Raw genomic sequence first — 24854 nt, 5'->3', positions numbered from 1 at the left:
AGGTTCTTTCCTGCCATGGAGAGGAAGCACAGCTTCCACCATTCCAGTTTTTGCTTCACTTTGGCGATACGCTATTCCAAGTTTTTGGCGCATGCCCCGTCCGCTCCGAACCATATTCCCAACACCTTCAGGTAATCTGGCTTAATGGTGAAGGGAATAAAGGATCGGTCGGCCCAGTTGCCAAAGAACATGGCCTCACTTTTGCTGCAATTGACCTTCACTCCCGAGGCCAGTTCAAACTGGTCGCAGGTTGTGAGCAATCTGCAGACCGACTGCGGATCCGAGCAAAAGATGGCTACGTCATCCATGTACAGGGAGGTCTTGACCTGAGCGCCTCTGCTGCCTGGGATCGTCACCCCTCTAATGCCTGCATCCTTCCTGATGGACCCGGCAAAGGGCTCGATACAACACACAAACAAGAGACGAGAGAGGACAGCCTTGCCTGACTCCAGATCTGATCGTAAAGCTTTCAGTTTCCCACCCGCTGATTAGAACTGCGCTACTGATGTCTCTGTAGAGCAGTTGGATCCAATTGCGGATACCCGCCCCAAACCCCATTTTGGAGAGCACGTCCATCAGGTACGTGTGCGATATCCTGTCAAAGGCCTTCTCCTGTTCTAAGCTGATTAAGCAGGTGTCCACCCCACTGTCCTGCACGTAAGCGATCATATCCCTGAGTAGCACCAGGCTATCAGAGATCTTCCTGCCAGGGACAGCGCAGGTCTGGTCCGGGTGAATCACCAGCTCAAGAGCAAACTTGCGCCTGTTGGCGATGACCTTTGCCAGGATCTTGTAGTCCACATTGAGCAGTAAAATGGGCCGCCAGTTTTTGATTTCCTCCCTCTCCCCCTTCTGCTTGTAGATGAGGGTGATGATGCCTTTCCTCATCCATTCTGACATACTGCCAGCCAGAAGCATACCCTCGTACACTTCCAGCAGGTCTGGGCCCATCCAGTCCCACAGAGCCCAATACAACTCGACCGGTAAGCCATCGCTTCTGGGAGTTTTACTCGTTGCAAGGGACCAGACGGCCTTTGTCATCTCATCCAGAGTTAGCGGGTGGTCCAGACTCTCCTGCTCGCTGTCGTTTAGGACCTCCGTGATAGACGACAGGAACGACTGGGAGGCCGTGTGGTCTGTGGGCTTGACGTCGTACAGCCTGGCATAGAAGGATTTGCTGATCCTCAGCATGTCAGGCTGCGAAAACGTCACAGAACCGTCTTCTCCCTTTAGGCTGGTGATCACAGAGCTCCCCCTGTGTACCTTTTGGAAGAAGAAGCGCGAACATATCTCATCCTGCTCGATGGAGCGGACTCTGGAGCGGAAATGATTTTGGAGGACTCTGAGACAAAGAGCAAGGCTTGCTGGCCTTTCACCTCTTCGAGTTCCTCCGCGACATCGACTCCCATCGACTGCAACAGGAGCAGGTTTTGCATGCTCTTCTGGAGTTGGGACAATTCCCTCTGTCTCCCTCTCGCCTCCTGAACACCATTGCGGATGAAAAACCTCTTGATGTTTGTCTTGATTGTTTCCCACCAGTGCATCGGGGAATCGCAGAGGGGTTTTACGGTTCTCCAACCTTTGTAATCCCTCTTGAGTTCCTCCACGTTTTCCGGAGTCAACAGTTTCACGTTCAGCTTCCATATCCCTCTGCCAACTTTCTGGTTTTCCTGTGGGCAAAAGTCGGCCAGTAGGAGGCAGTGGTCAGAGAAGAACACCAGTGTGACATCGGTGGATCTGACCTTGAGCGTGTGGGACACAAACAGGAAGTCTATTCTGGAACGGACGGACCCGTCTGGTCTCGGCCAGGTGTATCTGCGCGGTGCTCCGTCTGCAGGGTTGCTGAAGATGTCGCACAGCTTGGCGTCTTTTACAGCATCCATCAGGAGTTTGGACGTGGCGTCCAGTTTGCTGTCGGCTCTGCTGGATCGTCCAGCCGCATCGATGATGCAGTTGAAGTCACCACCCAGAATGACCGGCCTGGTCGTCGCCAGCAGCAGTGTAAGCTGCTGGAAGAGGGCCAGCCACTCGCTTCTGAGAGGCGAGACATACACGTTAATTTTTGTACATTACATCTGCTACGAGGAGGCAGATGCCCACCACCTCCTTAACTTCAGTGATGGTGAAGTGGCCTCCCCACAGCAGAATGCCTAGGCCGGAAGACCAGCAGTCGTTGCCTCCTGACCATATGGATGGTCCATGGGCCCACCATCGTGACCACTGCCGGTAACTGCTGAAGTGCAGCAGCCTGCACTCCTGCAAGAACAGCAGGTCTGCTTTGACCTTGGCGAGGTAGCCCAAGGTGGAAACACATCGTGTAGTGGATTTTACGCTACGCACGTTAATCGATGCAATTTTTAAACCTATGTTTAAGTTACAGGTTACAGTTCAAAACATTTACATTTCAAAAAACTGTCCTTTACGTTGGAGACCTGTCCAGTGGCCGGTTCCTGCAAACATAGATTTGCAATGTAAAAGTCTACTTCACCTGGGCTGGCATACCGGTCTTTTTTTTAATTTCAAAATATACTTTATTCATATAAATATTTGTACAGTACATTCAAAAGTAGTTCAGTACATTTAGCTGCTGTCAGCAATCCCATACACTACATTTGGGTGCTGACGGCAGTTCCGTTTGATACATTTCCTTGCTTTTCATTTCAAGTACAATTTGGTACAATACGGGATACATTGTAGTACATTCAACAAGTTACATTACATGTGTCACTATACAGTACACAGAATGGGTGATGGTACATTTACATTTTTTCTTTTCAATGTGCATTACGAAACAGACCTTGCATTGTACATGGCACGACATAGGTGTTTACAGATCATGGTGCTCCATGTACACAAAAAGGAAGATACAAGTACGGCCCGAGGGGAGTTTTGAAATGATTCCTGCCCCCGGGTTTACCGTGGCAGAATGGCTTTAAACTGTGGCCCCTCCCCACCGTGCCTTTGTGCCGGCTGCACCAATTTTAAGTGCGTCCCTCAGCATGTAATCCTGGATCTTGGATTGCGCCAGTCTGCATCACGCAGACGTGGACATCTCCTTGCTCTGGAAGACCAGCAAGTTTTGGCAAGACCAAAGAGTGTCTTTGACCGAGTTGATGGCCCTCCAGCAGCAGGTGATGTCTGCCTCGGTGTGTGTCCCTGGGAACAGCCCATAGAGCACAGAGTCTTGTGTTCCGGAGCTGCTTGGGATGAACCTCGACAGCAACCACTGCATCTCTTTCCAAACCTGTCTTGCGAAGGCGCAATCCTGAAGGAGATGCGTGACAGTCTCGTCCGCCCCGCAGCCGACTCGGGGGCACCGTGCCGTGTTGCTGAGACGTCGGCTGCGCATGAACGCTCTGATGGGTAAGGCCCTCCTCACCGCCAACCAAGTTACGTCATGGTGCTTGTTTTTTTTTAATTTCAAAATATACTTTATTCATAAAAAAATCTGTACAGTACATTCAAAGGCATTTCAATACATTTAGCTGCGGTCAGCAATCCCATACACTATTATTTGGGTGCTGACGGCAGTTCCGTTTGTTACATTTCCTTGTTTTCCAGTTCAAGTGCAATTCGGTCCAATATGGGATACCTTGTAGTACATGCAAACAAATTACATTTCATGTGTCACTATACAGTACACAGAATGGGTGACGGTACATTTACATTTTTTTTTTCTTTTCAACATGCATTTCGCAACAGACCTTGCATTGTACATGGCACTACATAGGTGTTTACAGATCATGGTGCTCCATGTACACAAAAAGTAAATTACAAATACGGCCCGAGAGGAGTTTTATACTGATTCCTGCCCCCGGGTTTTCCATGGCAGAAGGGTTTTAAACTGTGGTCCTTCCCCACCGTGCCTTTGTGGCGACTGCACCAATTTTAAGTGCGTCCCTCAGCACTGGATCTTGGATTGCGCCAGTCTGCAACACGCAGACATGGACATCTCCTTGCTCTGTAGAACCAGCAAGTTTCGGCAAGACCAAAGAGCGTCTTTGACCGAGTTGATGGCCCTCCAGCAGCAGGTGATGTCTGTCTCGGTGTGTGTCCCTGGGAACAGCCCGTAGAGCACCGAGTCCTGTGTTACGGAGCTGCTTGGGATGAACCTCGACAGCAACCAATGCATCTCTTTCCAAACCTGCCTTGCGAAGGCACAATCCTGAAAGAGATGGGTGACAGTCTCGTCCGCCCCGCAACCGATTCAGGGGCAGCGTGCCATGTTGATGATATGTCGGCTGTACATGAACGCTCTGACAGGTAAGGCCCTCCTCACCGCCAACCAAGCTATGTCATGGTGCTTGTGTGAAAGCTCTGGCGATGAGATGTTCTGCCAAACGAGTTTGACCGTCCGCTCAGGGAACCACCCGACAGGGTCCACCCTCTCCTTCTTTCGTAGGGCGTCCAGGACCTTACGTGCTGACAACTGTTTTATGGCCTTGTGGTCAGAGGGTTTTTTTGTGAAAAACTTTTCCACGAAGGACAGGTAGACAGACAACAAAGGGGACAGGTAGAAACTCAGCACGTAGTGACACTTGGTGTTTGCATACTGGGGGTCTGTGCACAGCTTGATGCAGCCGCACACAAAGCTGGCCATCAGGATGAGGGCCACGTTCGGAACATCCTTTCCTCCACTGTCCAGAGATTTGTACATGTGTCTCTGCGGACACGTTCCATTTTGGACCTCCAGACAAAGTGGAAGACAGCCTGGGTGACTGCCGCGGCACAGGAGCGAGAGATGGGCCAGACCTGTGCCATGTGCAGCAAACCCAAGAGCACCTCACTCCTGATGACCAGGTTTTTTCCTGCCATGGAGAGGAAGCGCAGCTTCCACTATCCCAGTTTTTGCTTCACTTTGGCGATACGCTCTTCCCAGGTTTTGGGAACCATATCCCCAACACCTTCAGGTAATCTGGCTTAACGGTGAAGGGGATAAAGGATCGGTCGGCCCAGTTGCCAAAGAAGATGGCCTCGCTTTTGCTGCGATTGACCTTCGCTCCCAAGGCCAGTTCAAACTGGTCGCAGATTGTGAGCAATCTGCGGACCGACTGCGGATCCGAGCAAAAGATGGCCACGTCATCCACGTACAGGGAGGTCTTGACCTGAGCGCCTCCGCTGCCTGGAATCATCACCCCTCTAATGCCCGCATCCTTCCTGATGGACCCGGCAAAGGGCTCGATACAACACACAAACAAGACAGACGAGAGAGGACAGCCTTGCCTGACTCCAGATCTGATCAGAAAGCTTTCAGTTTCCCACCCGTTGATTAGAACTGCGCTACAGTTATACAGGGTATTGGTGAGACCACACCTGGAATACTGCGTGCAGTTTTGATTTCCATATTTACGAAAGGATATACTTGCTTTGGAGGCAGTTCAGAGAAGGTTCAATAGGTTGATTCCAGAGATGAGGGGGTTGACTTATTTGGAAAGGTTGAGTAGGTTGGGCCTCTACTCATTGGAATTCAGAAGAATGAGAGGTGATGTTATCGAAACATATAAAATTATGAGGGGGCTTGACAAGGTGGATGCAGAGAGGATGTTTCCACTGATGGGGGAGACTAGAACTAGAGAACTAGGGCATAATCTTAGAATAAGGGGCCGCCCATTTAAACAGAGATCAGAAGGAATTTCTTCTCTCAGAGGCTTATAAATCTGGAATTTGCTGCCTCGGAGAGCTGTTGAAGTTGGGACATTGAATAAATTTAAGACAGAAATAGACAATTTTTTTGAGTGATAAGGGGTTATGGGGAGCGGGCGGGGAAGTGGAGCTGAGTCCATGATCAGATCAGCCATGATCTTATTGAATGGCGGAGCAGGCTCGAAGAGCCGTATTACCTACTCCTATTTCTTATGTTTAGCTCTGTCAAGCCCGTGTGGTGGCTGGTGTACAAAGACCACTACACGTGAAAACAATCCACACACAGGCATCTTCCCACGCTCCAAGATTTAGTTCGGGATCTGGAGTTTTACGATTCTTCTGAAAGCTGGCGAACCCCAGGTGGGCAAGTTAACTCCCACAAACAAGTGCTTTACTACGACATTCACAACTACAACAAGTAAATAACCAAATCATCAGTAGTTATCGCAATCTGTATAAAGCCACACCTACTACATAATGCAAAGATCAGTCTGTTTTTGAACAATAAGACAGCCCCACTAAAGCAGGGCCTCGAAAAATTAATTAAAACTCTGAATGTTACTCTCCACGGAAATCTTTAGTAAAAGGCGAAAGATTTATACGATCTGAAGAGAAACCAGAATATACTGATTATTCCCGCGCAGCTCCTCGCCCCCAAGTGACGGCTTGCCTCTTTAACGTTGGGCTGAGCCGCTAGAACTAACTTCTAGAAAAGATATATTACCACAAATCAATACAGCGCGAGGGAAAGTAACTGGAAACTTCAGTGTCCGTGAAAATCAGTTAAACCTGAAGTTTATTTTAGTTTCTTGCTAAGTATTATGTAGAACATTGTGGGTATGTAAATGAGCTTGAGCTTTGTGCGGGCTGGGTTTACAATGACGTGTCCAATTCTTTGGTACAACTTTACTTCGGGTTTTTATTCTCTCTCGGTGTGTTTGAAGCTTAAGGTAAACATTTTGGATCAGTGCGGTTTCTGCTCGTGAGCAAACGTGTTTTAGTTCATACAGGAAGTCATTAACACAATGAGAGCAGACACAGAGCTCAGAGCCGTGCACTGTCCACGTCTAGTATCCATTTCACTGATTTCAATGATATAAACCAGACTTGTTGATGTATTGGTCTGAATACTTTTTTTAAATTTCAAAATATACTTTATTCATATAAAAATTTGTACAGTACATTCAAAAGCAGTTCAGTACATTTAGCTGCGGTCAGCAATCCCATACACTACATTTGCGTGCTGACGGCAGTTCCGTTCGATACATTTCTTTGCACTGTTTTTTTTATTTCAAAATATACTTTATTAATAAAAAAAATATCTGTACAGTATATTCAAAGGCATTTCAATACATTTAGCTGCGGTCAGCAATCCCATACACTATTATTTGGGTGCTGACGGCAGTTCCGTTCGTTACATTTCCTTGTTTTCCAGTTCAAGTGCAATTCGGTCCAATACGGGATACATTGTAGTACATTCAAACAAATTACATTTCATGTGTCACTATACAGGACACGGAATGGGTGATGGTACATTTACATTTTTCTTTTCAACATGCATTTCGCAACAGACCTTGCATTGTACCTGGCACTACATAGGTGTTTACAGATCATGGCGCTCCATGTACACAAAAAGTAAATTACAAATACAGCCCGAGGGGGGTTTTGTACTGATTCCTGCCCCCAGCTTTTCCGTGGCAGAAGGGCTTTAAACTGTGGCCCTTCCCTACCGTGCCTTTGCGGCGACTGCATCAATTTTAAGTGCGTCCCTCAGCACGTAATCCTGGATCTTGGATTGCGCCAGTCTGCAACACGCAGACATGGTCATCTCCTTGCTCTGGAAAACCAGCAAGTTTCGGCAAGACCAAAGAGCGTCTTTGACCGAGTTGATGGCCCTCCAGCAGCAGGTGATGTCTGTCTCGGTGTGTGTCCCTGGGAACAGTCCGTAGAGCACAGAGTCCTGTGTTATGGAGCTGCTTGGGATGAACCTCGACAGCAACCACTGCATCTCTTTCCAAACCTGCCTTGCAAAAGCGCAATCCTGAAGGAGATGCATGACAGTCTCGTCCGCCATTTCCTTGCAATGGTCGTCCTCTACCGTGGGAGTGTTTCCACCCGGGGACTGGTGCAGTGTTGTCAGAAAGTCCGATATGTCCTCTGCACTGTCCTCGCCGGGTGTTGGTGGTTCCCTCTTTTCATCAGTCGCAGTGATCTCGAGCTGGTGTGCTGCGATCGCTGCGTCGCTCCTGGTATTCCGGAGGTGGGTGTGCTGGGCACTTCATTGCTCCCGTTATCCCGGAGCTGGTCTGTGTTGGTCGCTTCTTTGCTCCCGGTGTTCCGGAGCTCGTGTGCGCTGGGTGCTTCACTGCTCCCGGGTTTCCGGAGCGGGGCTGTGCTGGTCATTTCACTGCTCCCGGTCACCTGTGGCTGTGGGTTGGCGTATTGCCTCTTGTTCTGGTGGCGGTAGTGAGGGGCTTTGTCTCGCCTTTCATCATCAGACGAGCTGCCGTCGCTGCTGTCTGTTGTGGACGTTAGCCGCCTCTTCCCTTTCGTTTCCGCAGGGGCCCTTGCTTGCCTGTTCTCCTTACGCTAGCAGGCCTTTTTCTTGATGGTCTCCCATCCCGCTTCATCATCTGCTGTCTCCTCATTCCTGGACTCGGTGCGCTGGGGGAGAGCTTCACTGCTGGGTGCTGGTGTCTCGCAGCTCGCCGTAGCAGGCTTCTCTTCCTCCCTGACTTGTTCCGAGTCCACGAGGGCGATTGCTTCTTTGCTCAGGGCACTGGTCGGGGGGAGGGTGTAGGTCTCCTCTGGAACATTGTGTTCCTCAGCTTCCTCCTCCTCTGGTGCAATGTTCTTTGCTGCCTGTGCATAGCTGAAGCTGTGTTTGGGGCAGTTTTTGTAAAGGTGCCCAGCCAGACCACAGAGGTTGCAGCACTTGGTCTCCTTACAGTCCTTTGTCTGTTGGCCTTTGTTCTTGCAGTTTCGGCAGATGACAGTTTTGCAGCTTGCCGCCACATGGCCTGCCTTCCCGCAGGTCCGGCACACGTTGGGTTGGCCAGCGTACACCATGTCGCCCCGAATTCCTCCGATGGCAAAGCTGGAGGGGGGGTGCAGGATGGTTTTGCTGGCATCCACTTTCATGGTGACCTGGATCTGGCGCTGGTCCAAATCCCGTGCAAGTCTTTCAGGTCGCTGGTGCCACTGCAGGTAGTGAAGGAACTCCCATAGTACTGTTAGGGAGGGAGTTACATGATTTTGACCCAGCGCCGATGAAGGAACGGCGATATATTTCCAAGTCAGGATGGTGTGTTACTTGGAGGGGTACTTGGAGGTAATGGTGTTCCCAATCGCCTACTGACCTTGTCCTTCTAGGTGGTAGAGGTTGTGGGTTTGGGAGGTGCTGCCAAAGAAGCCTTGGTGAATTGCTGCAGTGCATCTTGTAGATGGTACACATGACAGCCACAGTATGTCGGTGATGGAGGGAGTGAATGTTTAAGGTGGTGGATGGGATGCCAATCAAACAGGTTGCTTTGCCCTGGATAGTTTCGAGCTTCTTGAGTGTTGTTGCAGCTGCACTCATCCAGGCAAGTGGAGAGCATTCCATCACACTCCTGACTTGTGCCTTGTAGATGGTGTAAAGGCTTTGGGAAGTCAGGAGGTGAGACACTTGCCGCAGAATGCCCAGCCTCTGACCGGCTCTTGTTGCCCACATTATTTATTTGGCTGGTCCATTTAAATTTCTGGTCAATGGACTCCTAGGATGCTTATGGTGGGGAATTCGGCGATGGTAATGCCATTGAATGTCATGGGATGATGGTTAGACTCTGGCTTGTTGGAGATAGCACTTGTGTGGCGTGAATGTTACTTACCACTTATCAGCCCAAGCCTGAATCTCATCCAGATCTTGCTGCATGTGGGTATGGACTGCTTCATTATTGGAATAGTTGCGAATGGCATTGAACACTGTGCAGTCATCAGCAAACATTCCCACTTCTGATCTTATGATGGTCATAGGGAAGGTCATTGATGAAGCAGCTCAAGATGATTGGGCCTAGGGCACTGCCCTGAGAAACCCCTGCAGCTATCTCCTGGGGCTGTGATAATTGTGTCGCAGGCCCAATCTGGCAGCTATGTCCTTCAGGACTCAATCAATCCTTGCTACTCTCAGTGCTTCTTTCAAGTGGTGTTCAATATAGTGGGGTACTGATTCACCAGCTGAGGGAGAGTGGTAGGTAGTAATCAGTAGGAGGTTTCCTTGCCCATGCTTAGCCTTTCTTTCCCTGGTGGACTGCCTCAGTATAAATGTCTGTTCTGGTGTGTTGGCTGTGCCCTCGCTGGGCTGGCATGTTGTTGGCCCTGCAGGGCTGCTAGGTGAGCCTGGCCTTGCTGGGCTGTTAGGTGACCCTGGCCTTGCTGGGCTGTTGGGCATGATGGATTCGATTTTCTGGTCTGGCGTGTAGTCATTGATCCTTTGGGTGTGTGTTGTGGGCTTGAAAAAGGTGATGTCTGCTGTGAGTTGTTCAGGGCAGTCTGTGAACTGCAGCCACGTTTGGTCCAGATGCTTTCTGCAAATTTGTCCATTGTCTAGTTTGACTACAAACACCCTACTCCTTTCATAGCTATCACCGTGCCCGCGATTCACTTGGGACCATGTCCATAGTTTAGCACATACACAGGGTCATTCAGATCAATTTCCAGTGACACAGTGGCACGACCATCGTTTACATTTTGTTGCTGCCGCCTGCTCTCTACCTGATCATGCAGGTTGGGGTGAACCAGCGAGAGTCTGGTTTTAAGTGTCCTTTTCATGAGTAGCTCAGCCGGGGGCATGCCTATGAGCGAGTGGGGTCTTGTGCGGTAGCTGAGCAGTATTCAGGACAGGCGGGTTTGGAGTGAGCCTTCTGTTACTCATTTAAGGCTCTGTTTGATTGTTTGCACTGCCTGCTCTGCCTGCCCATTGGAGGCTGGTTTAAACGGAGCCGAGGTGATATGTTTGATCCCATTGCGGGTCATGAATTCTTTAAATTCGGCACTGGTAAAACATGGCCCGTTGTCACTGACCAGTATGTCAGGCAGGCCGTGGGTGGCAAACATGGCCCTCAGGCTTTCGAGGGTGGTGGTGATGGTGTTTCCCGACATTATTTCACATTCAATCCATTTTGAAAAAGCATCCACCACCACCAGGAACATTTTACCGAGAAATGGGCCCGCATAGTCGACATGGATCCTTGACCAAGGTCTGGAGGGCCTGGACCACAAACTTAGTGGTGCCTCTCTGGGCACGTTGCTCAACTGAGCACATATGCTGCATTGCCATACACAGGACTCTAAGTCAGAGTCGATACCGGGCCACCACACGTGGGACCTGGCTATCGCTTTCATCATTACCATACCCGGGTGTGTGCTGTGGAGATCCGAGATTAACATCTCCCTGCCCTTTTTTGGCAGCACTACTCAGTTACCCCACAACAGGCAGTCTGCCTGAATGGACAGCTCGTCCTTTCACCGCTGGAATGGCTTGATTGCCTCTTGCATTTCACCTAGGATGCTGGCCCAGCTCCCATGCAGTAAACAGTTTTTTACTCGGGACAGCAGAGGATCTTGGCTGGTCCAAGTCCTAATCTGGCGGGCCGTGACAGGTGATTTATCATTTTCAAACGCTTCCATGACCATCAACAAGTCTGCGGGCTGCGCCATTTCCACCCCTGTGTTGGGCAATGGTAGCCGACTGATAGCATCCGCGCAGTTCTCAGTGCCTGGCCTGTGGCGGATGGTATAGTTATACGCTGATAGTGCGAGTGCCCACCTTTGTATGTGGGCTGAGGCATGAGTATTTATCCCCTAGTTTTCAGAGAACAGGGATGTGAGGGGCTTGTGATCAGTTTCCAGCTCAAATTTGAGGCAAAACAGGTACTGATGCATTTTCTTTACCCTGAACACACACGCTAATGCCTCTTTCTCAATCATGCTGTAGGCCCTCTCGGCCGTAGACAAGCTCCTGGAAGCATAGGCGACAGCTTGCAACTTCCCCTCAACGTTAGCTTGTTGTAATACACACCCAACTCCATACGACGATGCGTCACATGCTAGCACAAGTCTTTTACATGGGTTATACAATACAAGCATCTTGTTGGAGCATAAAATGTTTCTGGCTTTCTCAAAAGCAATTACTTGTTTTTTTTCCCCATACCCAGTTCTCACCTTTGCGCAATAACACATGTAGGGGCTCTAAAAGGGTGCTTAACCCCGGTAGGAAGTTACCAAAATAGTTGAGAAGTCCCAGGAACGACCGCAGCTCCGTGACGTTCTGTGGCCTGGGTGCGTTCCTGATAGCCTCTGTCTTGGCATCTGTGGGCCGAATGCCATCCGCCGCGATCTTTCTCCCCAAAAACTCCACTTCTGTTGCCATGAAGATGCATTTCAACCTCTTCAGCCGCAGCATATGCGATCCAGTCGCTGGAGGACCTCCTCCAGGTTTTGTAGGTGCTTGGCGGTGTCCCGACCCGTGACCAATATGTCGTCCTGAAAGACCACCATGTGTGGTACCGACTTGAGTAGGCTCTCCATGTTTCTCTGGAAGATCGCTGCAGCCGACTGAATTACAAATGCGCATCTGTTGTAGATTAATAGTCCCTTGTGCGTGTTGATGCAGGTGAGGCCCTTTGAAGACTCCTCCAGCTCCTGCATCATGTAGGCTGAAGTCAGGTCGAGCTTGGTGAATGTCTTGCCTTCTGCCAGCGTCACAAATAGGTTGTCTGCCTTAGGTAGTGGGTATTGGTTCTGTAGCGAGAAACGATTAATAGTTACTTTATAATCATCGCAAATCCTGGCCGTGCCATCACTTTTGAGTACTGGAACAACCAGGCTGGCCCACTCACTGAATTCCACAGGGGAGATGATGCCCTCGCGTTGCAGCCTGTCCAGCTCGATTTCCACTCTCTCCCTCATCATGTGAGGTACCGCTCGCGCCTTGTGATGAATGGGTCATGCCTCTGGGACCAAGTGGATCCGCACCTTCACCCCAGAAAAGTTTCCAATGCCTGGCTCAAAAAGGGAAGGAAATTTGTTAAGAACCTGGGTACATTACGCCTCATCAACATGTGATAGCGTTCGGATGTCATCCCAGTTCCAGTGGATTTTGCCCAGCCAGCTCCTTCCAAGCAGTGTGGGGCCATCGCCTGGGACAATCCAGAGTGGCAGTTCATGCACTGTGCCCTCGTAGGTGACCTTGACCATGGCGCTGCCCAGGGCAGATGATAAGCTCTTTGGTGTACGTTCCCAGTTTTGTGTGGATGGGGCTCAGGGCTGGTCTGAATGCCTCGTTGCACCACAGTCTCTCAAACATCTTTTTACTCATGATTGATTGGCTTGCACCAGTGTCCAATTCCATGGCTGCAGGTAAGCCATTCAATTTTACGTTTAGCATTATAGGTAGACATTTTGTCGAAAATATGTGCACCCGTGTACTTCAGCATCTGCCTCCTCTCTCTGAGGCTCGAAATTGCTTTGATCCACCATGGACCGATCTTCCTCTGCCACGAGGTGGTTAGCAGGTTTTGCAGAGTTTGGAGCTCGTTTGCAAGCTCGTTGGAGGTGCCCCATTGTTCCACAGCTCTTGCAAACATACCCTTTGAAGCTTCATGAATAGGCTGAATTCAAGCCTCCACAATGCCAACAAGGTGTGAATTGCCTTGCATTCATCCTTTGTTGGGGACTCTGAGTCATCTGAGCCACCTGAGGCCTGCTGGCAGTTGCAGACTCGTGGGTTCTGCCCTGCACATTTCTGCTCGCAAACACAATTCCAGTTAATTTATGAACATTGCTCGCACTTGTGTGCTGAGAGATTTGTTTGCTGTTATCACTGGTGGACATAAATGCCTGTGCTATCGCAATGGCCTTACTGAGGGTCGGTGTCTCTACAGTCAAAAGTTTTCATAGGATAGTCTCATGGCCAATGCCCAGTACAAATAAGTCTCTGAGCATTTGCTCCAGGTAGCCATCAAACTCACATTGTCCTGCAAGTCGCCTTAGCTCGGCAACGTAGCTCGCCACTTCCTGACCTTCAGATCGCTGGCACATATAGAACTGATACCTCGTCATCTGCATGCTCTCCCTCGGGTTAAGATGCTCCCGAACCAGTGTACACAGCTCCTCATATGACTTATCTGTGGGTTTCACAGGAGCCAGAAGATTCTTCAAGAGGCTGTAGGTCGGTGCCCCACAGACTGTGAGGAGAACCGCTCTCCTTTTTTCAGCGCTTCCTTCTCCGTCCAGTTCCTTGGCTACAAAGTACTGGTCTAGCCATTCGACAAAGGCTTCCCAGTGGCCTTTTGGCTAAGATCATGCGTAACTGACCTGACAGGGGAGTAACCATGACCCCAACGTGGTTCTCCCTGGATCATGAAGGTGATTCTTCTATGCTTTTTGGAAATAGGAGGTGGGTGGGGTAGTTTGACCCATCCACGGCACAAACCTGGTATTGCAGTACTTCCAGGAACAGTGCAGTGGCTCCAGGCCTTTTGGCTAAGAGCATTGGTGCAGAGTGATCCTTGATGTGTGCAAGGTGACCTCTGGCATTTGTGATTTGACAAAGAATTGGAAAGATTGGCAACGAATAAAAAAATGTTTAAAAAAAATTTTAAAAATTCCCAGTCCTCACCCTCCGAGAATTTCTCCAGGATTCCCACGATTTGCTGCATCTTTGCGTTGGATTCGTATTCTTGCCGCCAGTTATTGTGTTCCTAACACAGATGAGGCTGCACAGAGGGAGGTTAAAGTAACAGTGACCTCAGTCTTTAATAAGACACTCCAAAGTGAGGAACAGGTCTTAGGGGCTGGCTTATTTACAGTGCTCCCAAGGGATGCTGAGATCCCTTGGGACTTCAGGGGATGAGCTCCCTGGTGGTGGAACATGGGAGTGCATGCTTTACAGATACACAGCAGAAGGAAAGGTAACTTCGACGGTATGAGGTGTGAATTGGCTAGAATAGACTGGCAAAGGATATTTAAAGGGTTGATGGTGGATAAGCAATGGCAAACATTTAAAGATCACATGGATTAACTTCAGCTCTTGTGCATCCCTGTCTGAAATAAAAAAATAAAATGGGGAAGGTGGCTCAACTGTGGCTAACAAGGGAAATTAAGGATAGTGCTAAAACCAAGGAAGAGGCAAATAAATTGGCTAGAAAAAGCAACAAACCTGAGGACTGGGAGAAATTTAGAATTCAACAGAGGAAGACTAAGTGTTTAATTAAGAGGGGGAAAATAGAGTACGAGAGGAAGCTCTCAGGGAACATAAAAACTGACTGCAAAAGCTTATATAAATATGTGAAGAGAAAAAGATTAGTGAAGACAAACGTAGGTCCCTTGCAGTCGGATTCAGGTGAATTTATAATTGGGAACAAAGAAATGGCAGACCAATTTAACAAATACTTCGGTTCTGTCTTCACGAGGGAAGACACAAATAACCTTCCGAATGTACTAGGGGACAGTGGGTCTAGTGAGAAGGAGAAACAGAATGCTATCCTTATTAGGCGGGAAATTGTGTTAGGGAAATTGATGGGATTGAAGGCCGATAAATCCCCGGTGCCTGATAGTTGAACATTTTCCAACAGTCTATCGACTCTGGATCAGTTCCTATGGACCTGGAGGGTAGCTAATATAACACCACTTTTTAAAAAAGGAGAGAGAGAGAAAACGAGTAATTATAGACTGGTTAGCCTGACATCAGCAGTGGGGAAAATGTTGGAATCAATCATTAAGGATGAAATAGCAGCGCATTTGGAAAGCAGTGACAGGATCGGTCCAAGTCAGCATGGATTTATAAAAGAGAAATCATGCTTGACGAATCTTCTGGAATTTTTTGACTTTCAAACTCGTTTAGCAGAACGTCTCATCGCTAGAGCTTTCACACAAGCACCAAGACGTAGCTTGGTTGGCGGTGAGGAGGGCCTTACACATCAGAGCATTCATGCACAGCCGACGTCTCAGCAACATGGCACGGTGCCCCCGAGTCGGCTGCGGGGCGGACAAGACTGTCACGCATCTCCTTCAGGATTGCGCCTTCGCAAGGCAGGTTTGGAAAGAGATGCAATGGTTGCTGTCGAGGTTCACCCCGAGCAGCTCCGTAACACGAGACTCTGTGCTCTACTTGCTGTTCCCAGGGACACACACCGAGACAGACATCACCTGCTGCTGGAGGGCCATCAACTCGGTCAAAGACGCTCTTTGGTCTTGCCAAAACTTGCTGGTCTTCCACAGCAAGCAGATGTCCACGTCTGCGTGTTGCAGACTGGCGCAATCCAAGATCCAAGATTACGTGCTGAGGGACGCACTTAAAATTGGTGCAGCCGCCGCAAAGGCACAGTGGGGAAGGGCCACCATTTAAAGCCCTTCTGCCACGGTAAACCCTGGGGCAGGAATCAGTTCAAAACTCCCCTCGGGCCGTACTTGTAATTTCTTTTTTGTGTACATGGAGCACCATGATCTGTAAACACCTATGTCGTGCCATGTACAATGCAAGGTCTGTTTCGTAATGCACGTTGAAAAGAAAAAAAAATGTAAATGTACCGTCACCCATTCCGTGTCCTGTATAGTGACACATGTAATGTAATTTGTCGAATGTACTACAATGTATCCCGTATTGTACCGAATTGTACTTGAAATGAAAAGCAGGGAAATGTATCGAACGGAACTGCCGTCAGCAGCCAAATGTAGTGTGTGGGATTGCTGACCACAGCTAAATGTACTGAACTGCTTTTGAATGTACTGTACAAATTTATATATGAATAAAGTATATTTTGAAATGTAAAAAAATTCAGACCAATACAGTAACAAGTCTGGTTTATATCATTGAAATCAGTGAAATGGATACTAGACGTGGACAGTGCACGGCTCTGAGCTCTGTGTCTGCTCTCATTGTGTTAATGACTTCCTGTATGAACTAAAACACGTTTGCTCACGAGCAGAAACCGCACTGATCCAAAATGTTTACCTTAAGCTTCAAACACACTGAGAGAGAATAAAAACCCGAAGTAAAGTTGTACCGAAGAATTGGACACGTCATTGTAAACCCAGCCCACACAAAGCTCAAGCTCATTTACATACCCACAATGTTCTACATAATACTTAGCAAGAAACTAAAATAAACTTCAGGTTTAACTGATTTTCACGGACACTGAAGTTTCCAGTTACTTTCCCTCGCGCTGTATTGATTTGTGGTAATATATCTTTTCTAGAAGTTAGTTCTAGCGGCTCAGCCCAACGTTAAAGAGGCAAACCGTCGCTTGGGGGCGAGGAGCTGCGCCGGAATAATCAGTACCCTCTGGTTTCTCTTCAGATCGTATAAATCTTTCGCCTTTTACTAAAGATTTCCGTGGAGAGTAACATTCAGAGTTTTAATTAATTTTTCGAGGCCCTGCTTTAGTGGGGCTGTCTTATTGTTCAAAAATAGACTGATCTTTGCGTTATGTAGTAGGTGTGGCTTTATACAGGTTGCGATAACTACTGATGATTTGGCTACTGGTTCTACTTGTTGTAGTTGTCAATGTCGGAGTAAAGCACTTGTTTGTGGGAGTTAACTTGCCCACCTGGGGGTCACCAGCTTTCAGAAGAATCTTAAAACTCCAGATCCCGAACTAAATCTTGGAGCGTGGGAAGATGCCTGTGTGTGGATTGTTTTCACGTGTAGTGGTCTTTGTACACCAGCCACCACACGGGCTTGACAGAGCTGAACATAAGAAATAGGAGTAGGTAATACGGCTCTTCAGCCTGCTCCGCCATTCAATAAGATCATGGCTGATCTGATCATGGACTCAGCTCCACTTCCCCGCCCGCTCCCCTTATCACTCAAGGATCTGTCTATTTCTGTCTTAAATTTATTCAATGTTCAAATTTCAACAATTCTCCGAGGCAGCAAATTCCAGATTTATAAGCCTCTGAGAGAAGAAATTCCTTCTCATCTCTGGTGGCCCTTTATTCTAAGATTATGCCCTCTAGTTCTAGTCTCCCCCATCAGTGGAAACATCCTCTCTGCATCCACCTTGTCAAGCCCCCTCATAATTTTATACGTTTCAATACCATTACCTCTCATTCATCTGAATTCCAATGAGTAGAGGTCCAACCTACTCAACCTTTCCTCATAAGTCAACCCCCTCATCTCTGGAACCTTCTCTGAACTGCCTCCAAAGCAAGTATATCCTTTCGTAAATATGGAAACCAAAACTGCACGCAGTATTCCAGGTGTGGTCTCACCAATACCCTGTATAACTGTAGCGCAGTTCTAATCAACGGGTGGGAAACTGAAAGCTTTCTGATCAGATCTGGAGTCAGGCAAGGCTGTCCTCTCTCGTCTGTCTTGTTTGTGTGTTGTATCGAGCCCTTTGCCGGGTCCATTAGGAAGGATGCGGGCATTAGAGGGGTGACGATCCCAGGCAGCGGAGGCGCTCAGGTCAAGACCTCCCTGTACGTGGATGACGTGGCCATCTTTTGCTCGGATCCGCAGTCGGTCCGCAGATTGCTCACAATCTGCGACCAGTTTGAACTGGCCTTGGGAGCGAAGGTCAATCGCAGCAAAAGTGAGGCCATGTTCTTTGGCAACTGACCGATCCTTTATCCCCTTCACCGTTAAGCCAGATTACCTGAAGGTGTTGGGAATATGGTTCAGAGCAGACGGGGCATGCGCCAAAAACCTGGAAGAGCGTATCGTCAAAGTGATGCAAAAACTGGGATGGTGGAAGCTGCGCTTCCTCTCCATGGCAGGAAAGAACCTGGTCATCAGGAGTGAGGTGCTCTCGGGTTTGCTGCACGTGGCACAGGTCTGGCCATCTCTCGCTCCTGTGCCGCGGCAGTCACCCGGGCCGTCTTCCACTTTGTCTGGTGGTCCAAAATGGAGCATGTCCGCAGAGATACAATGTACAAATCTCTGGACAGTGGAGGAAAGGATGTTCCGAACGTGGCCCTCATCCTGATGGCCACCTTTGTGTGCGGCTGCATCAAGCTGTGCACAGACCCCCAGTACGCAAACACCAAGTGTCACTACGTGCTGAGTTTCTACCTGTCCCCATTGTTGCCTGTCCACCTGTCCTTCGTGGAAAAGTTTTTCACAAAAAACCCCTTTGACCACAAGGCCATAAAACAGTGGTCAGCACGTAACATCCTGGACGCCCTACGAAAGAAGCAGAGGGTGGACCCTGTCAGGTGGTTCGCTGAGTGGACTGTCGAACTCATTTGGCAGAACGTCTTATCGCCAGAGCTTTCACACAAGCACCAAGACGTAGCTTGGTTGGCGGTGAGGATGGCCCTACCCATCAGAGCGTTCATGCACAGCCGACGTCTCAGCAACATGGCACAGTGCCCCCGAGTCGACTGCAGGGCGGACGAGACTGTCACCCATCTCCTTCAGGATTGCGCCTTCGCAAGGCAGGTTTGGAAAGAGATGCAGTAGTTGCTGTCGAGGTTCATCCCAAGCAGCTCCGGAACACAAGTCTCTGTGCTCTACGGACTGTCCCCAGGGACACACACTGAGACAGACATCCCTGCTGCTGGAGGGTCATCAACTCAGTCAAAGACGCTCTTTGGTCTTGCCGAAACTTGCTGGTCTTCCAGAGCAAGGAGATGTCCATGTCTGCGTGTTGCAGACTGGTGCAATCCAAGATCCAGGATTACGTGCTGAGGGACGCACTTAAAATTGGTGCAGCTGCCGCAAAGGCACTGTGGGGAAGGGCCACAGTTTAAAGCCCTTCTGCCACGATAAACCCGGGGGCAGGAATCTGTTCAAAACTCCCCTCGGGCCGTACTTGTAACTTCTTTTTTGTGCACATGGAGCACCATCATCTATAAACACCTATGTAGTGCCATGTACAATGCAAGGTCTGTTTCATAATGCACGTTGAAAAGAAAATATGTAAATGTATCATCAGCCATTCCGTGTCCTGTATAGTGACACATGTAATGTAATTTGGCGAATGTACTACAATGTATCCCGTATTGTACCGAATTGTACTTGAAATGAAAAGCAAGGAAATGTATCGAATGGAACTGCTGTCAGCACCCAAATGTAGTGTATGGGATTGCTGACCGCAGCTAAATGTACTGAACTGCTTTTGAATGTACTGTACAAATTTTTATATGAATAAAGTATATTTTGAAATTAAAAAAAAGACCAGTATGCCAGCCCAGGTGAAGTAGACTTTTACATTGAAAATCTATGTTTGCAGGAACCGGCCACTGGACAGGTCTCCAACGTAAAGGACAGTTTATTTGAAATGTAAATGTTTTGAACTGTAACCTGTAACTTAAACATAGATTTAAAAATTGCATCTATTAACGTGCGTAGCGTAAAATCCACTACACGATGTGTTTCCACCTTGGGGTACCTCGCCAAGGTCAAAGCAGACCTGCTGTTCTTGCAGGAGTGCAGGCTGCTGCACTTCAGCAGTTACCGGCAGTGGTCACGATGGTGGGCCCATGGACCATCCATATGGTCAGGAGGTAACGACTGCTGGTCTTCCGGCCTAGGCATTCTGCTGCGGGGAGGCCACTTCACCATCACTGAAGTTAAGGAGGTGGTGGGCATCCGCCTCCTCGTAGCAGATGTAATGTACAAAAATTAACGTGTATGTCTCGCCTCTCAGAAGCGAGTGGCTGGCCCTCTTCCAGCAGCTCCCACTGCTGCTGGCGACGTCCAGGCCGGTCATTCTGGGTGGTGACTTCAACTGCATCATCAACGCGGCTGGACGATCCAGCAGAGACGACAGCAAACTGGATGCCACGTCCAAACTCCTGATGGATGCTGTAAAAGACGCCAAGCTGTGCGACATCTTCAGCAACCCTGCAGACGGAGCACCGCGCAGATACACCTGGCCGAGACCAGACGGGTCCGTCCGTTCCAGAATAGACTTCCTGTTTGTGTCCCACACGCTCAAGGTCAGATCCACCGATGTCACACCGGTGTTCTTCTCTGACCACTGCCTCCTACTGGCCGACTTTTGCCCACAGGAAAACCAGAAAGTTGGCAAAGGGATATGGAAGCTGAACGTGAAACTGTTGACTCCGGAAAACGTGGAGGAACTCAAGAGGGATTACAAAGGTTGGAGAACCGTAAAACCCCTCTGCGATTCCCCGATGCACTGGTGGGTAACAATCAAGACAAACATCAAGAGGTTTTTCATCCGCAATGGTGTTCAGGAGGCGAGAGGGAGACAGAGGGAATTGTCCCAACTCCAGAAGAGCATGCAAAACCTGCTCCTGTTGCAGTCGATGGGAGTCGATGTCGCGGAGGAACTCGAAGAGGTGAAGGGCCAGCAAGTCTTGCTCTTTGCCTCAGAGTCCTCCAAAATCATTTCCGCTCCAGAGTCCGCTCCATCGAGCAGGATGAGACATGTTCGCGCTTCTTATTCCAAAAGGTACACAGGGGGAGCTCTGTGATCACCAGCCTAAAGGGAGAAGACGGTTCTGTGACGTTTTCGCAGCCTGACATGCTGAGGATCAGCAAATCCTTCTATGCCAGGCTGTACGACGTCAAGCCCACAGACCACACGGCCTCCCAGTCGTTCCTGTCGTCTATCACGGAGGTCCTAAACGACAGCGAGCGGGAGAGTGTGGACCACCCATTAATTCTGGATGAGATGACAAAGGCCGTCTGGTCTCTTGCAACGAGTAAAACTCCCAGAAGCGATGGCTTACCGGTCGAGTTGTATTCGGCTCTGTGGGACTGGATGGGCCCAGACCTGCTGGAAGTGTACGAGGGTATGCTTCTGGCTGGCAATATGTCAGAATCGATGAGGAAAGGCATCATCACCCTCATCTACAAGCAGAAGGGGGAGAGGGAGGAAATCAAAAACTGGCGGCCCATTTTACTGCTCAATGTGGACTACAAGATCCTGGCAAAGGTCATCGCCAACAGGCGCAAGTTTGCTCTTGAGCTGGTGATTCACCCGGACCAGACCTGCGCTGTCCCTGGCAGGAAGGTCTCTGATAGCCTGGTGCTACTCAGGGATACGATCGCCTACGTGCAGGACAGTGGGGTGGACACCTGCTTAATCAGCTTAGAACAGGAGAAGGCCTTTGACAGGATATCGCACACGTACCTGATGGACGTGCTCTCCAAAATGGGGTTTGGGGCGGGTATCCGCAATTGGATCCAACTGCTCTACAGAGACATCAGTAGCGCAGTTCTAATCAGCGGGTGGGAAACTGAAAGCTTTACGATCAGATCTGGAGTCAGGCAAGGCTGTCCTCTCTCATCTGTCTTGTTTGTGTGTTGTATCGACCCCTCTGCCGGGTCCATCAGGAAGGATGCAGGCATTAGAGGGGTGACGATCCCAGGCAGCAGAGGCGCTCAGGTCAAGACCTCCCTGTACATGGATGACGTAGCCATCTTTTGCTCGGATCCGCAGTCAGTCCGCAGATTGCTCACAATCTGCGACCAGTTTGAACTGGCCTCGGGAGTGAAGGTCAATTGCAGCAAAAGTGAGGCCATGTTCTTTGGCAACTGGGCTGACCGATCCTTTATTCCCTTCACCATTAAGCCAGATTACCTGAAGGTGTTGGGAATATGGTTCGGAGCGGATGGGGCATGCGCCAAAAACTTGGAATAGCGTATCGCCAAAGTGAAGCAAAAACTAGGATGGTGGAAGCTGTGCTTCCTCTCCATGGCAGGAAAGAACCTGGTCATCAGGAGTGAGCTACTCTCGGGGTTGCTACACGTGGCACAGGTCTGGCCCATCCCTCGCTCCTGTGCCGCGGCAGTCACCCGGGCCATCTTCCACTTTGTCTGGAGGTCCAAAATGGACTGTGTCCGCAGAGACACAATGTACAAATCCCTGGACAGTGGTGGAAAGGATGTTCCGAACGTGGCCCTCATCCTGAGGGCCACCTTTGTGTGCGGTTGCATCAAGCTGTGCACAGACCCCCGGTACGCAAACACCAAGTGTCACTACGTGCTGTGGTTCTACCTGTCCCCTTTGTTGCGAAGAATGGGCCTGTCCACGCTGCTGCAAAACGCCCCCACCAGTTGGACCATGCCTGTCCACCTGTCCTTCATGGAAAAGTTTTTCACAAAAAACCCATTTGACCACAAAGCCATAAAACAGTGGTCAGCACGTAAGGTCCTGGACGCCCTACGAAAGAAGGAGAGGGTGGACCCTGTCGGGTGGTTCCCTGAGCGGACTGTCGAACTCGTTTGGCAGAACATCTCATCGCCAGAGCTTTCACACAAGCACCAAGACGTAGCTTGGTTGGCAGTGAGGAGGGCCCTACCCGTCAGAGCGTTCATGCACAGCCGACGTCTCAGCAACACGGCATGGTGCCCCCGAGTCGGCTGCGGGTGGACAAGACTGTCACCCATCTCCTTCAGGATTGTGCCTTTGCAAGGCAGGTCTGGAAAGAGATGCAGTGGTTGCTGTCGAGGTTCATCCCAAGCAGCTCCATAATACAGGACTCTGTGCTCTACGGGCTGTTCCCAGGGACACGCACCGAGACAGACATCACCTGCTGCTGGAGGGCCATCAATTTGGTGAAAGACGCACTTTGGTCTTGCCTAAACTTGCTGGTCTTCCAGAGCAAGGAGATGTCCATGTCTGCGTGTTGCAGACTGGAGCAATCCAAGATCCAGGATTACGTGCTGAGGGACGCACTAAAAATTGGTGCAGCCGCCGCAAAGGCACGGTGGGGAAGGGGCACAGTTTAAATCTCTTCTGCCACGGAAAACCCAGGGGCTGGAATCAGTATAAAACTCCCCTCGGGCTGCAATGGTAAAGCTTTTGTATACATAGAGCACCATGATCTGCAAAAACCTATGTAGTGCCATGTATAATGCAAGTTCTGTTGCGTAATGCATGTTGGAAACAAATGTAACTGTACCCTTACTGTGTACCGTATGGTGACACATGTAATGTAACTTGATGAACGTACCATAATGTATCCTGGACATTAAGAATCGTACCTTGAAATGTAAAGTAAAGAAATGTACAAAGACTCACCGGTGGGGAAAGACCAATCTTACAATACACAGCGGGCCAGGGGAGGGCGCCAGAGAACCGCGCTGGCCCGAGGCAGGTACAGTGACCCAGCGGTGGGGAAAGAGCCCGAAGGTGTGTTGAGTCCTTACCAGCAGATGGCGCCAGCGAGCCTCGCCTGCCACAAGTGCAGTGACCCAGAGGCAGTGAAAGGCCCTGAGGGCGGATCAACCCTTATAGGGCCTGGGCGGTGCGGAGAGAGAACAATGAATGGAGGGAACATTGGGCGAGTTCCGTTGCTCCATTTGGATTCAGCTCAACCTGTTTTACTCTGTGTGCTCTGTGTAGGTGCTACTTTACTCCCGAATGCGGAAAGACAAACATCTGTCCTGGAAGCTGGATTTCATCCCTTGGCTCATAGACATTCAGAGTGACCCCACCATGATCCCGGCAGAGTTTTCTCCTGGTTTCCCGAATCCAATATGTGGCGGAAGCATAGGGTCCAGTTACCGCCCGATATTGGGATCCTGCCTTGGGTGGGGGCGGGGCGGGGAATCTGGCGGTGAAATCACTGCAGCAATGACATGGGCAATCTGCATTTCATTTGTGAAACTTTCTGACCACAGCACTGTCTGAGGAAGTCGGTTCCTCTCACACTGAAGCCTCACATTCACACACTCTTCGGATTGTTCTTACTGTGTGAAATACAACACAGGACCACCCGGCCTGATGGTCCTGATGACAGAAGGCCCACGGAGAGCACAGCCCAGGCCCAGTGGAAGGAGGTTGGCCTTGGCAGTGAGTGTCACCTCCAGCTCCACCCGGAGTCTGCTCCAAGTTTTGCTCACTCTCTGGGTGAAGAAGAACTTCCTGAGATTAGTCCTAAGTTTATCATCTCCCAGTGTTACCCCGTGTCCCAGAATCCTTCTCTCACAATTTAACTTAAAGCGATGTTTCGAAGTCCTGCTTTTCCACCCACAAAGATAGATCAGAGTATTTTCTAAATGGTGGGAAGCTAGGAAGTGTGGAGGAGGAAGGGGTTTTAAGTGCCCAGGCACACAAATCACTGAATGCCGGTAGACAAGGAAAAAAAGAATCAAACAGGATAAAGGAATGTTGTCCTTTATCTCGAGGCATTTGGAATACAATGGGCAGGATGTTTTGCTTGTGGTATATGGAGCCCTAGTTAGACTCCATCTAGTGTACTGAGTTCTGGACAGCACATCTCAGGAAAGAGGGGGTGCAGGGCAGATT

At 49.5% G+C, this 24854-nt stretch overlaps 2 non-coding genes across 2 annotated transcripts; one reads left to right on the top strand and one right to left on the bottom strand.

The window, feature by feature from the left end:
- Positions 1-6154: 6154 nt before the first annotated feature.
- Positions 6155-6268, bottom strand: LOC139274431 (U5 spliceosomal RNA). The gene has a single exon (XR_011595489.1). It is a non-coding gene; the product is annotated as a U5 spliceosomal RNA (small nuclear RNA).
- A 10693-nt stretch (positions 6269-16961) lies between these two features.
- LOC139274434 (U5 spliceosomal RNA) lies at positions 16962-17075 on the top strand. Its single transcript, XR_011595492.1, has one exon. It is a non-coding gene; the product is annotated as a U5 spliceosomal RNA (small nuclear RNA).
- Positions 17076-24854: the final 7779 nt, after the last annotated feature.

This window comes from Pristiophorus japonicus, chromosome 9 (genome assembly GCF_044704955.1).
Source record: "Pristiophorus japonicus isolate sPriJap1 chromosome 9, sPriJap1.hap1, whole genome shotgun sequence".
NCBI lineage: Eukaryota > Metazoa > Chordata > Chondrichthyes > Pristiophoridae > Pristiophorus > Pristiophorus japonicus.
Note: the sequence above shows the minus strand (reverse complement) of the source record. Positions and strands in the feature narration are given on the sequence as shown.